At 35.3% G+C, this 15,224-nt stretch overlaps 1 protein-coding gene and 1 long non-coding RNA gene across 2 annotated transcripts in view; both read left to right on the forward strand.

The window, feature by feature from the left end:
* LOC143218514 (uncharacterized) overlaps nucleotides 1-15,224 on the forward strand; it is a 145,773-nt gene that overhangs the window by 35,505 nt on the left and 95,044 nt on the right. The gene's annotated exons all lie outside the window — the stretch shown is intronic.
* Nucleotides 69-15,224, forward strand: part of Exp (expansion) — a 63,066-nt gene continuing 47,910 nt past the window's right edge. The window contains exon 1 of the mRNA XM_076443695.1: nucleotides 69-385. The gene's annotated coding sequence lies outside the window, so the exon portion shown is untranslated. The remainder of the gene's footprint in view (nucleotides 386-15,224) is intronic.

Genomic DNA, 15,224 nt, shown 5'->3' on the forward strand with positions numbered 1-15,224 from the left:
GCTACTTTCCCCAGAAAATAGATTGTAGATACCTTAATGCGCTGGACGCGCATGCGCGAAAAAATCCGTCCAATATCCCATCACTGTCACCAAAATGGCGGCTGGATTCTCATTCTCCAGTAGCCAAGGCTCTTTCAGAGGTGCGCCATATTAAAAAGCGACAGAAACATTTCACTGATTTTCGGGCTGTTCGGTGCATATGGATTCGCATTGAAAAATTCGATTCTACGGTCTATTTCGTTTTTCGTAGTGTAGTTGATAGACTGCGCGGGTGCATTCGACGATTTCAGGAAGTGAATTATGGGTAACGGAGAAGACGCGAGTGCCTTTGACGTTTGCGAACCATATTGAAAGGCATTTGGAGGAGTTTCGTTGCCAAAGAGAGGTATGCCAATTAACAAAACAATAATACGTATCTCCGCAATATTTAAATGGAGTTTAGAGCATCGTAATTATGATAATAGTTCGAATATCGTGGACGATTGTTGACCGCACTCGTAGCGGTGATTTGAATGCTGGTCCGCACGAATATTATTTAGTTATCCTGAAAATTAACTATAAAAGAGATGAACGTTTCAAGCGAAACCCTTTGTTGCACCGTGTTATTTCAATGCTGATCATTTACTTTATGATTGACGAGCATTCTAGTCGGTACTGCGAGAAATGTTTCAGATTTTTTTAATAGCTGCATTGCACCTAAAATGGTATAACATATGGGATTAGTTCGTTCACATAGACGGATGTCTTCGTCCTCGTGAATTTTTTTCCGTGAAAACTTTCTTGTTCCGCGTAACACGAACAGAGACACGGTTTAAATGTTACGACATTGTACAGTAATTGTTCGAAGATCGAAATAATATTCGAACAGTTTACCTTCGTGTTTTAACAAATGAAAAATGTCAAACGTATAAGGAAACAATAGAAGGGTTAACAAAATTTTACGCTACAGTGATATTCGCGATTATTTGGCAAAAAGAAACGTCTCTCCGTGATCTAAAAATATTTGCCTGGCGGTTTTCGATTATTATTTGATCGTTTATGACAGTGAAAGTGAGCTGGAATCGGAGAGATATTTTCATAGTGTAATAATACTAGCACTGATAATGGCGGTGATATTATTTATAACGTAACCTTATCGGATAGTTTAACGTATGTATATGCTTGTCAACAATTAGTGAGACTTTCTAGATTTAACAGACGTCTTTAAGACCTCTTTAAGTCGTCTTTGTGCTATCTGGGATAAAAGTTTCGTGCTGTTCGTTTTAACCTAAAATTCAGATTTTTATATTGTCGATATTTCAATATTAATATAAACATTTTTTCACGTAACGATATCGTCCTGTGTTGGTATACACAAAGAGAATAATAAAAATAGATAAACAACTAAATTTGGACAATCATAAATGGTTTTAATATCTGTCATAGTATTGTATAAAAATGTAATGTACAATTCCATGTATGTACTACGATGTTATTCACGCTATTGCGCAATAAGATAAAATGTACTTTTCTTTTCTATTTCCTTAACGCGCAATGCACGAAAGTACATAGTCTTAAGCGTTAGTTTATGCACAGGTTATACGCTTTTCTTAAATCAACTTTGACTCGACATTTGCGCGAACTCTATATCGTGAATTTCGCTTGCGGAGGGAGATTTCAACGTCGTTGACTTGCACAAGCGACGTCATGAGTTTACACGCGTACGGCTCAAGAACTCAAGACTCAAGGCTATTAACATGTTTTAATTGTCCGAATAACCCGAAACTCATTTGAATACGTAGACACGTAGATACTTATATTCTCGTTGCATTTGTATAATAATTAAAACGATAACACATTTCCACGAAATTTTGCGCAGCATTCGTTCGAAAGTTCAAATTATGAAATTCCTCGAATCTCGTTATTACTAGACTGCGGTTTTTTTATGCATTTATGGTATATAAAAAATTTCAAAAAAGCTGGAGTATCAAATTCGACAGAATTGAGTACCATTTTTATTTATTTTGGACTTAGAAATATGTTATTACCAATAAAAATAAGATTTCATTTGGCACCACTTTCTTGAGATTTGTCTAGAAAAAATTGAAAACTGCGTTAACATGTTCGGTCTACTTATTATACATATGTACATGTACATACGTATTACGTATACATATACAGTGGCCCACAAAAGTGTTCGTACGCCCTTTACAACAGAATAACTTTTTTATAATTGTAGTAGACGACCTGATGTTTTGCAAGCAATTAGAAGCATTGGTTTATTAAATGATGTGCAAAAAAATTTGTCCAGAAATTATAATTTACAAGGCAATGCAAATGCAAAAATAGAAAAAGCATTTTTTAAAGCTTTTTTATTTGGGCCCTTAATGAAAATTTAAAATATATTATATGTGTTGTAGATATCTATGTTAGTTGTACACCATACTGGTAATTTCATCGAATTCGGTTGACGCAGGAAAAAACAACACGCATCGAAAGATGTACGATTCTGTGGATTTTAAACAGAAACTGGATCGAAAGTCGTGAAAAACTACGATTTTTCTCCATTTTTAACCGCTTGTAGCTCGTAGCTCGTCTCTATCTCAATCGATTTCGATGAAATTTTCAGCATGTGTATAACTAATACAGATCTACACAAAACATATATATTTTACATTTTCATTATAATGCCCAAATAAAAAAGTTTTAGAAAATGCCTTTTTTATTTTTGCATGCAAACTCGTAAATTATAATTTTTGGAAAGTTTGTTTTGCACATCATTTAGGAAACCAATAGATTAGATATCGATACGAGAAAGTTCGTTTTTCGGCAAAATGTTACGGAATTTCTCGATCTGGACACTGGACACCAACCACTGTGCGGCATTCCAAGTGTTGAAGTTCGTGAAAAAGAGATTTGAACCGAGGTTCGTGTGACCAGTGATCAGATAGGAATCCATAGGAATAAACTCGTACATAATTGTTGCAACGTCCGTTATAAGAACGCTTATTTGACACCGAGCACCAAGGGAACGAACGCCTGTGCTGTAAACTCGTGCACGAATTGAATACAAATGCAGCTCCATTTAAAAGTTCGTACGCGTCTTGCGCAGCTGAGCGCGCATGCATATTAATGTTGGCCGAGTACTCGAATATTTTCGAGTAGCCCGTTGTCGACGATGACGACTTTGATGGCTCGATAATTCGTGTAACCTGAAATATGTTGTACCCGTAAAACGTAATAATATAAGGGGGCCAGGGGCGGATTGAGCGGTAAGCGGACTAAGCGGCCGCAGGGGCGATTTGGTTTTGGGGGCAGAAAATGTTTAGTTTGGAAAATTGTGCAACAGCTATGGCTACCGTTAACAGGTATCTTTGCTAAAAAAGAAGAAAGGTCATTCATTGTGTTGCATCTTATTATCATAGAAACCGTAGGGCCCCCTAGTGAAATAATGGATCAAATCTAGAAACAAACTGTTGAATGTATAATAATGTATGGCCTCCAAATTGCACTCTGTGGAATTTTTCATTACATTTTTATGTTTTTGGGTATAACTTAATGAGAGTTTTTCTTGAAACTTTCTTTTAGGGGGGCGGGGGGCCTGGAATTTTGACCGCTTAGGGCCTCGTCTTGATCCGCCACTGAAGGGGCCACTCTTGTGTCGCGAGGAAACATAGAGAATTCAATTTGTCATTAGCAAGTTGAAGAAATCACGGCTCACCATTGAGAAGGTGACTAAGGTTACTTCATTAGTTAGATCATTTGGTATATGTATACATGTTTTGTGAACATTCATTTCCGGTTGATTCGGAGAGAAAATTTTAGCGACCTTGATCGTCCGGACGATCCGAAAAGGGAATTTCTACTGCTCGTTTCGTGCAATTCGATCGGTTGAGTGATTCACAAGGAACTCGAGGCGCGAAAAATATTGAGTAACCGGATACAATCCACATGAGTCAAAGGAATTTCGAATAACTGAATTATTTGCGCAAGCAGAGGCACAGTTGTATGCTTGGATAAAATTTGGAAACCAGGTTGCCAGCAAAGAATACTACCCAGATAGCATACGACGTCTTAAAGACGTCCATTATACGTCTATTTCAAGTCTAAAAGTCTTGCGTCCTAAGAAGACTCTTTAACGTTTACGTCTTTAAAACCATAAACAGTGTGGTTTTTATATACTCTAGCACAGCGGTTGGCAAACTTCTTTTGAAAAGGGCCAGAACGTAAAATTTTTAGGCTAGGGGGCCGGGTAGCAAGCTCGAAGATATTTAGGTAATTCTACTCATAGATCAACGAAAAAAACCGGTTCAAAATGTTTTTTATTTTACGTAATTTTATTAATTTTTGTCGTGTTCATTAATCTCACGGGCCTGATTAAAGACAGGCGGCGCGGCGCGGCGGGCCGGATTTGGCCCGCGGGCCGTAGTTTGCCGACCCCTGATCTAGCATAATCTAGCAGTATTAGCATTGGTATTATTTGTTCGAGTTAGTGTTTTTGCTTCAACTTCAATTTTTCTTTCAACATCAATTTCAACTCTTTGATTCCAACTTCAATTTTTCAATTTCAACTCTTCGATTTCAATTTCAACTCTTTAATTTCTCAAATTTCAATTTCCATTTCAACTTCAATTTCAACTCTACAAATTTCCATTCCAACTTCTTCGATATCAACTTCAATTTTTCAAATTTCAATTTCACCTCTTCGTTTTCAACTTCAATCTTTCAATTTCAACTCTTCAATTTTTCCAATTTCAATTTCCATTTCAACTTCAATTTCAACTTCGCCTTCAATTTTAATTTCAACTCTTCAATTCCAACTTCGATTTCAATTTCCATTTCAACTTCACAAATTTCCATTTCAATTTCCATTTCAGCTTCAATTTCAACTTAGCCTTCAGTTTCCATTTCAACTCTTCGATTTCGACTTCAACTCGTCAATTTTAACTCTTCAATTTTTATTATTTTTATAGTGATTTAATTGTAATTGTTATTTTTATTACACTTTTTATGTCAATTCCACATGCGTTTTTCTGATAAAGCTAGGTTTAACTTTAAACTCGTTTCTGTCGAAAAATCTATTTTTACTCTTCTCTTCTTTTAATTTAATTAACATTTATGGACTTTTAAGACTTCTTAGGGACGTCTTGAAGACCTCCCGAATGTCGTACGACCGTCTAATGAATGTTTTCTAGACGTCAAACAGACGTCTTAGAGACGTACCGTTTTTTTCACACAAGACGTTCAGGAGACGTTTGGAAGTCGTTCGTACGACATTCAGGGCGTCTTTTAGACGTCTTTGTGCTATCTGGGTAACGGTATTATTAACAAACGATAGATAAAATAAATGTACAAAGCAATAATACTCCAAACACATGCAGTAATGAAGAAAAAATGAATATCTCTTCTCTTTTTTTATTGCGCTACCGGAAATATTATTTTCAATCTTTATTAGTCGATGACCTTTTTCTTTTTTTACGGGTATGCACAGTGGCCCACAAATGTGTTCATACGCCCTTTAAAACGGAATAACTCTTTTATAATTGTACCAAACGACCTGATGTTTTGTAAGAAATTAGAAACATAAACATTTGTTAATTTCAGACGTTAGACGTACGTCCCGAAAAGACGTCTTTGTAACGTCTTATTTCAGACGTTAAACCGACGTCCCGAGATAGACCTATTCGAAACGTCTTTTTAGGACGTAAGACTTTCAGACCTAAAATATACGTTAAATGGACGTCTTTAAGACGTTGTATGCTATCGGGGTAATGATCATTGCTTCCCAAATGTCCAAGACCTCGGAAGTGAACAAATTAGTACAATTTAATAAATATTATAGTTGTAATAAACATTGAAAGTTGGACATTTTAAGAAGAGTATTCTTCACGAGAAAAATTGCTTCCCAAATAGCACAAAGACGTCTTAAAGAGGTCTTAAAGACGTCTGTTGTCGAACATTTATGACATCTGTAGGATGTCTTGAATGACCTAGGAACGTCTTCTGAACGGCTTATGTTACAAAACTGCAGACGTCTTTAGGACGTACCGTTCTCTAACACAAGACGTTCAGGAGACGTTCGGAAGACGTTCGTAGGTTATTCGGGACATTTTTAAGACGTCTGAATGTTCAATTGCAGACGTCTTTAAGACGCCTTTGTGCTATCTGAGTTAATATGTTTTATAGGTTGAAAACAATATAACAGCATTTTTTAAAATTCTTGTAATGATTTTACTGTCTAAAATTACACGTACTAATTTTTGCCATAAATGCGTAATAACCGCTGTCCAATTATAAAATTTAAGATGTTACCTTTTCACTGTTTAGCGAAATATCGAGAGGAGAATTAGAGTAGGAGATGTCTGCTAACACGTTTAATAAAGAATATTTCTAAATAGACATATAACTTTTGGGAAACGATTAATTAGAACTTACATTTCTCACACGTATAGTTCTCTGCGAATGCAAAACGAATAGATGAAAAGATTCTAGCAATCTGTTGTACTACATATAATTTTATTAGTGCTCCTTCTCAAACAGATAGGAAAATCTGCTCGAAATCTTTGTGCAAATCAGCACGCAACGTAAGCGTAGAGAAATGTTGCCGCTGCAGCAGCCCCGCAACTGCACCGGATGCACTCAAGTATGGTTCACTCCGTGTGTTCGCAGCGATCTGGGAATTTCTGAATGTGTTCGACGAATATCGAATTCGAATATCGTCCTACATACCGTGTCCCGTAACAAGAATCTTAGGAATTTCGTACATGGAACCAGCACACTTAATGCGACGAGATACGATTTCGTGTCGTGGATTGGAAAGCGTTTTCGATGACGTGAACGGAAGCGAGATCGTAAACTTCCCAGATAGCACAAAGACGTCCTTAAGACGTCGGCAGTTGGCCATCCTGAACGTTATGCGTTAAAAAAACGGTACGTTTTAAAGATGTCTTTGAGACGTCTGTTATTGGACATTCAGAAGTCTTAAAGGTGCCCCGAATGTCCTACGAACGACTACCGAACGTCTACTGAACGTCATGTGTTTAAAAAACGGTACGTCTTTGAGACGTCTGCAGTTGGACATTGAGAAGTCTTAAAGATGTCCCGACTTTCTTGTAGTTCGTAATTTCCTAAAAAGGAGAACATTTATATCTAATGTATGCCTACATGTTCTTCAATAGCTGTACATTAACAAAACCAACATGGAATTTTATTTCGGTTTAAAGGAAATTGATAACCTGACAGACACGATATTGTAGGGGGAGGGATTAACAAAGCTGAGGAAAGGAATTTTCATTTTCGCAAAGGAAAAAATGACTTCAAATGACCGTAGCTATATCATCCCTTTCAAAGAAGTACAATATTTTTGGGACACCCTGTATATCTGTTTTCAATTGCACTTGTTCTTTTGCAGTTTAATTAGAAGATGTTTTCCTCTCTTTTTTTCTGACTACCCTGTGTTTCTTCCATGCCCAGTATAGTATTTCTTATTGGTTTTACCTTATAGTACTATCGTTTACCTCGGCAGTGTGTAACGAATGCGTTGTCGTAATAGAAAGATGTTACAGACTAATTGTTTTAAATTATCATAATTTTGATGTGCTGTGGACATTTTTGGGACACCCTGTATAATACAATATTATATATTAATATTGCATATAATATTAAAAAAGCCTTCTAAACTTCGAATGTGTTTGCCGTAATGTGTGTGTGTGAGCACGTAACTGTTTCAAATGTATCTAACTATAATAAATATTATATGTATATGTATAGTATAGTCACCTATTCAGTGATTCACGAAAGTATTCGAACGCACTTTAAAACAGTATAACTTTTTTATAATCAGAGCAAACGACCTGTGCTTGTTTTCGAAATATTAGAAGAATTGGTTTACCAAATGACATGCAAAAAGATTTTGGAAAAATTGCAATTGCTAATGAATTACATGTGAAAATAAAAAAGACACTTTTTAAAACTTTCTTATTAGAGCCCGTAATGAAAATTTAAAACATGCGTTTTATAGATGTATGTTACCCAGATAGCACAAAGACGTCTGCAGTTGGACATTCAGACGTCTTAAAGATGCCCCGAATGTCCTACCAACGTCTTTCGAACGTCTCTTGATCGTCTTGTGTTAGAAAACGGGACATCTTAGAGATGTCCGGAATGTCCTACGAACGTCTTTCGAACGTCTCCTGAAAGTCATGTGTTAGAAAACGATTTGTCTTAAAGACGTCTTTCAGACGTCTGTTGATGTCTAAGAAACGTTCAGCACACATTCGTAGGACATTCGGGAGGTCTTTCAGACGCCTCTAAGAAGTCTGAAAGGTGCATAAATGTTAATTAAGTTAAAAGAAGGGAAGAGTAAAAACAGATTTCGACAAAGACGAGTTTAAAGTTAAACCAGTAAATAGCTTTATTAGAAGAACGAATGTGGAATTGACATAAAAAGTGTAATAAAAATAACAATTGCAATTAAAATACCAATACAAATAATAACTAGAGGGTTATTGTTGCTCGCTCGCAGGGTTGTTTTTGCTCGCTCGCTTCGCGAGCTCGCGGATAGGACTGCTCTTGCGAAAGGGTTAGTGGTACGCATGGCTAGTAGTACCTATAGCTATTAATGTTTTTTTGATTTGGTGTGTGACTCTCCACGAGCCACACAAAGAACTTCCCGATTCGTTAGTTGCAGTATATTATTATCATTATTAAGTGTACGTTTTAAGAAGATTATACGTTTTCAGGGAAATTCAATAGTTTTCTACTTATCAAAATGTTTGCTATATGGCGTCGCATTAAACGAACATCGCAGGCACGTTGCTCGCTTGGTTCCTTGTTATAGCATACTAATGTTGCAAAATAAATTGTCTTAATTAGTTTTTCGCAAACGATACAACTGCTCATTATCCGGGTTTGCAGTATTGATCTTGGTTTTCTGCGATACTGTTAATTTAAATTGTCCCAAAATATATAAACCGCGCTCAATTTTGAAACTCTGCTCAGTGCTACATACAACATTTGTAAAGTTCGTTTTTCTGATGTTTTAAAATTCAAACATACTTTTCTCGTATGTTTGTCCCTGATTTTTATGAATCGTAATCGCTTCAGCAGGAACCACTGGAAATTGACTACGTGTGATTTGATATTTTTCCTCACTCGACATATTTACTTGATTCGATATTTTTATTATTGGTGTTAAATTTTTATGAATATTTGCATTCTTCATATAATCACGATAACGAGTTCTTACTTTCACTCCTACTCTGGCCAATTGAAAATCTAACCACAATATAGACGGAATTTTAGTATTTTCTTGAAAAGTAATAAATTTTAATATTCCGCATGTGTGCTCCATTAACCAATCCGTTTTCAACATCAATGTTATTAATAATTATCATATAGTTTATATTAATTTTCAATTTAATCTCAGTTAATAATTCGTTTTGAACTGATTGTTTTTTTAAAGATTGTAATATAAATTTTTTTTGTACTTTCATCGATATTCTTTGAAAATGTATTCTTGGGAGTAGAGATGATTAATTCACTCTTGCATTGGGATAATTTTCGATTATTGTAAGCGGAAACATTAGCATAAGGTACGAAAAAAAAAATTTTTTTTTAAATTTTAAAAAAATGAAAAAAAAATTTTTTTGTGTAATTACGTTTGTTTCTTCGGTGGAAACTTTCCGTTCTCTCGTATAAATTGCATTGTTGAATGAACTTCTTTCGAAAAAAAATAAAAAAACTAAAAAACTACTGGACCAAAATGGACCAAAATCTAATCAGCTCTAAGTTACGACGGGGCACGTCGATTGCATCATTCATCATTCTGATCGCGTTGTTACTTTTTCAGAAAACGTTAACGAAAAATTTGATAACATAGAAACAGACATACGCACACACACACACACATACGAACATTTTGATAAAAATAGTCTAAAATGACTCCAATGACTATGAAACGTGAAGATCTGCTAAAAAATCGATTTTCGATTTTCGGGGTCATTACAATAACTTCCCTATAAAATCGGGAAGTTAAAAATAAAAATTACAATAACAATTAAAATCACAATAAAAATTGAAATTGGAATCGAAGTTGAAGTTAGAATTGAAATTGAAATTATTATAGAATGTAAAATAGAATTAAAATTGAAATAGAAATTGGAATTGAAGTAGGAATTGAAATTGATATTGAAATTAGAATTTAATCAAATAGAATTGAAACTGAATAGAAATTGGAATTTAAATTGGAATTGAAATAGAAATTGGAAATGGAATTTAAATTAGAATTGAAATTAGGAAAGTGAAAGTGATTGGAATTGAAATTGGAATTGAAATTGAAGCAAAAACGCTAACTCCAACAAATAATACCAATGCTTATACTTATTGCTAGATTATGGCTATATAAAAACCACACTGTTTGTGGTCATAAAGACGTCTTTTTAGGACGTAAGACTTTCAGACCTAAAATGGACGTCTTTAAGACGTCGTGTGCTATGCAGGTAGTTATACACATGCTGAACAGTCCACCGAAATCGATTAACATACTCACAAGCTACAACTGGTTAAATGTGGTGAAAATCATAGATTTTTTTCGCGACTTTGGTCAGTTTCTGCTTAAAATCCACAGATTCTTACATCTTTCGATGCGTGTCGTCTTTGTCTGCGTCAACCGATTTCGAAGAAACGTTGTGAAAACAAATCCGATGAATTATGTTACAGACTAATTGTTTTAGATTATTATAATTTTGATATGCGCCAAACTATATTTTCGAAGGGGAGGCTGAAAATAATTCGTGAAATTTAGGCTGAACAGTGCCAAGCTACAAGCGAATTCACTTTGTCGGTGTCTGAACATCCGTTTCTACTGTCTCGATTTCTAATTTCATTAATGTATGGATGATGAATAGCTTCGATTTTATCGCGCGAAATTCCATTGCAAGGTTGATAAATATGTTGCACGGTTTTTTAATATTCACTGGAACGCATCTTAACGCTCGTCGCCCCCCCCCCCCTAATTAGAGGAGAAATCTAGGTGATTTTATAAGTTGAGTAATGCGGTTGAATCTCTCTGTCGTTTCGATCATGACTAATCAGGTTCAAGGTTCTCTTATCATAGATCATCGAGTTCGTCCATGCATCAGCCGCATTATGTAAAAGTAAATACGATGTTTCATGCAGAAAGTTCAAGGCAACACGAAGCAAAAGAAGAACATTCTATTCCGAGTCGTTTGCTATTAATCCACTGAAATAGTTCTTTAATTATCGCACAAAATATTGATTCAAGACCTTACAACTATTTAACGGGAAGAAATGGGAATGTAATAAAAGATAAAGCTATTAATTGATATGAAAACATTTATTTGCTTTTATTATTCAATGAGGAATGATTTTCTTTTTTGACTTTGGCAGGGGGGCACGTAGAAGGTCCCCTTTTTCGGTTTTCCGCTTATATTTCGGAAACTATGCGTCCTAGCGATAAGACCATTCTATACAAAATTAAAGCTGACGAAATGTGCCACAAGATTGATTCGATTCAGTTTTTCGCTATCACGCATAGTTTCCGAGATATCCGCGCTCAAAGTTCGCTAATTGTACTGAAGAGTTCTTCTTCACATTTAGTGAACTTTGAGCGCGGATATCTCGGAAACTATGCGTCCTAGCGATAAGACCATTCTGTACAAAATTAAAGCTGACAAAATGTGCCATAAGATTGATTGCATTCAGTTTTTCGCTATCACACATAGTTTCCGAGATATCCGCGCTCAAAGTTCACTAACTGTACTGAAGAGTTCTTTGTTCACATTTAGTGAACTTTGAGCGCGAATATCTCGGAAACTATGCGTCCTAGCGATAAGACCATTCTATGCAAAATTAAAGCTGACAAAATATGTCATAAGATTGATTGGATTCAGTTTTTCGCTATCACGCATAGTTTCCGAGATATCCGCGCTCAAAGTTCACTAACTGTACTGAAGAGTTCTTTTTTCACATTTAGTGAACTTTCAGCGCGAATATCTCGGAAACTATGCGTCCTAGCGATAAGACCATTCTATACAAAATTAAAGCTGACAAAATATGTCATAAGATTGATTGGATTCAGTTTTTCGCTATCACGCATAGTTTCCGAGATATCCGCGCTCAAAGTTCACTAACTCTTCAACGCAATTAGTGAACTCTGAGCGCGGATATCTCGGAAACTATTCGTCCTAGCGATAAGACCATTCTATGGAAAATTAAAGATGACAAAATGTGCCACAAGATTGATTTTTATCTCTCGAGTGAGTTCGATACGAAGTTATAATAGCGGTTGATATTTAATGATATTTGAACTGGTTTCAACTGCAAGGAAATAGTTTCGCGCACCGATGCAACATTCTGCCACGAAATCCAGTTTATTGCGCCATTAAATGACCCATTCCGACAGACCTGTTAAAGCCCACCCGGTTCGACATTATACCTTCAGGTTGTAAAATAAATGTTTGACCGAATAATGTTGAAATTACGAGATTCTGGTTATAGTCGATGCGCTGTACATTTAGTAATGAAAACGAAAATACACTGCAACTAGTTAATAATTTAGTTAGAAATAGTAAATCGACCCGTAGGCGTGTGGTCTGACAATGAGAGCTAGTCAAATGTGCGAGAGAAAAAAAGTTGAATGATTTTTTTGGTTTTGTTTACGCCACGCTCACGTCGAGAGAAAAATTATCGCAATGTAACCGAGCCGAGACGATGAAAAAGGAGATTCGATTCCGCGTCGAATTTCCCTGAAACTCTTGGCTTTCACTTCTCTCCGAAGAATGCGAAGGCTGAGCGCCGCGCCGGCAGAGCCGTACCAACTGCCCCCTTCACCAGTCGCAATACGTTTAGAAAATTTTTCAACGACCGAGCCACTCTCGTTCGCCCATTTGTTTCCCCTTCCCCCTGCTGATCCATGACGGCAAGAGGCTGGCCGCTTCTCCAAATGGCGAATTATTACCGGACTCAGAGTGTTTATGCATTTCCAGCATAAGCAAACACGCGAAATACAGGGTGGACCGAAAGTCGGCACGACATTTTTTCGGACAACTGTTCAATCTTTTCAAACCGTTCCTGGAACAAATGATTAGCTTACGCACAGTGGTCTGAGAGCGGCAGAAAACGGCAAAAACCCTAGGAAAGCTTTATTTCGGGGAAAATCTCGACAAAAAATGTTTGTAACCGTTCTTGGTCACGAAAAATAATAAATACATTAAAAAATAAGTAATAAATTAATAATAAATAATAAATTTTACACTTAAATTGAATATAAAATAAATTTAAAATGAGATATAATTCAATTTAAATTAAAGATAATAAAAAATGATTCCTCTCCATATAAAATAACTACTTAATTTTAAAAACAATAATTTCATGTCAATTAAAATAAAATGAAATAATTTCATGGAAATTTATTATGTACAGTATACAGGTAAGGTTTATTTACATTTTGGTCACGAAAAATAGTAAATAAATTAAAAAATAATTAATAAAATAATAATAAATAATATTACATTTTACACTTGTTTTTACATACAGTGGGTAACGGGTTCGCACATGTTCTTTCAATAGTATGCATTGTGAGAATTGTTAACACGATTTTTCAAATATTTCCGATGATCTGACAAAAAATTTTTCAAACGAAAGTTTATCAGTGTTCACTTTTCTACAAACTTCAATACAAAAAATTAAAGAAAAGTCTCTTTTTGTATAAAAAATGAAGGTCATCTCAATTTTTAAAAAATTAACATATATTTTTTACTTCATAATATTTTAACTGGTATTAAGACGAATCCAACGACCTATAATAATATAACATTAAACCTTCAAATAACGCTACAATAGTTTTGTCAACGTTCGGAACGTCAAGTGTTCCAGAAAGCAGAGCGTTCTTTGACGCGTTCTCACCGACATTTCATGAGATAAAACCCAAAGCCGCAAGTTACCGCAGATGAACTTTGCATTTATTGTTTACTTAGACATCTACAAACGTTATTTTTCCATTGGCACCTTGGCGCAGTTTGGCGCAAGAGAGATATCGTCTTTCAAACTTCATTAACGTTGCTCTTTTCCCCGTTTAATAGCATTATCTGCAAAACTACTCGAAAAAATTAAAAATAAACATTTTTTGCGATTTACTCCGGGTCTTCGTACTTGAAGGAAGTCAGAAAAGAAAACATTATTTACATTACTATTTTTACAGGCTCATACGGTTTCTTCAAACATGCGCTTGAATTTATGCTGAAAACTAGGTATGCTTAGCATGGCCAACTTTAAGACGTTCTACAACAAAGTGAATTTGGATTTTGAACTGATTCATCCTAGAAATGTTTGAATTTACTCTCCTACTAGTCAAAAATATAAAAAATTTGGTTTTTTAAGAAACTTGAAAATATGAGGTTTTTGCCGCTTTCAGACCACTGTGCGCCGCTCTGGAACAGTTTAACTTTCTATCGGATAATTTGCAGAACTCTGTGCCCGATTTGAAAATAAAACAAGAGCGGTCGCGTTTGATACTAAATAATTTTATGAATCAATTATACAGGATGACCCAAAACTCCTTCGCTTCCCAGAAGTCATTTGAAGCAACATTTTCCTTTGCAAAAATGGCCGCCGCGACTTTGTTAGGTAGTTATTAACGAAAAACACGGAGCAATCAGAGCGCGACATAGACGCGTGTTGTCAAAGTCGGCTCGCCCCGATAGCACACAACGTTTTAAAGAAGTCCATTTTACGTCAATTTTAGGTCTGAAAGTCTTACGTCCTAAAAAGACGTCTCTAAGACGTCTTTAACACCATAAACAGGGTGGTTTTTATATAGCCATAATCTAGCAGTAAGGATTAGCATTGGTATTATTTGTTCGAGTTAGTGTTTTTGCTTCAATTCCAATTTCTATTCCAAGCCTAATTTCAATTCCAATTTCTATTTCTATTTATATCTCTATTTATATCTCTATTTCTATTTCTATTTCTATTTCTATTTCTATATCTATCTCTATCTCTATCTCTATCTCTATCTCTATCTCTATCTGTACCTCTATCTCCATTTCTATTTCTATTCCAATTTAAATACCAATTTCAATTCCAATTTCTATTTCAATTTCAACTTCAATTCCAATTACTTTCTCTTTTTTAATTTCAATTCTAACTTCAATACCATTTCCAATTTCAATTTCAATTCTATTTTAAACTCTTATTTCAATTACAATTTCTGTATTAATTCCAAT

The sequence above is a fragment of the Lasioglossum baleicum genome, chromosome 19 (genome assembly GCF_051020765.1).
Source record: "Lasioglossum baleicum chromosome 19, iyLasBale1, whole genome shotgun sequence".
In the NCBI taxonomy this organism is placed as follows: Eukaryota; Metazoa; Arthropoda; class Insecta; order Hymenoptera; family Halictidae; genus Lasioglossum; species Lasioglossum baleicum.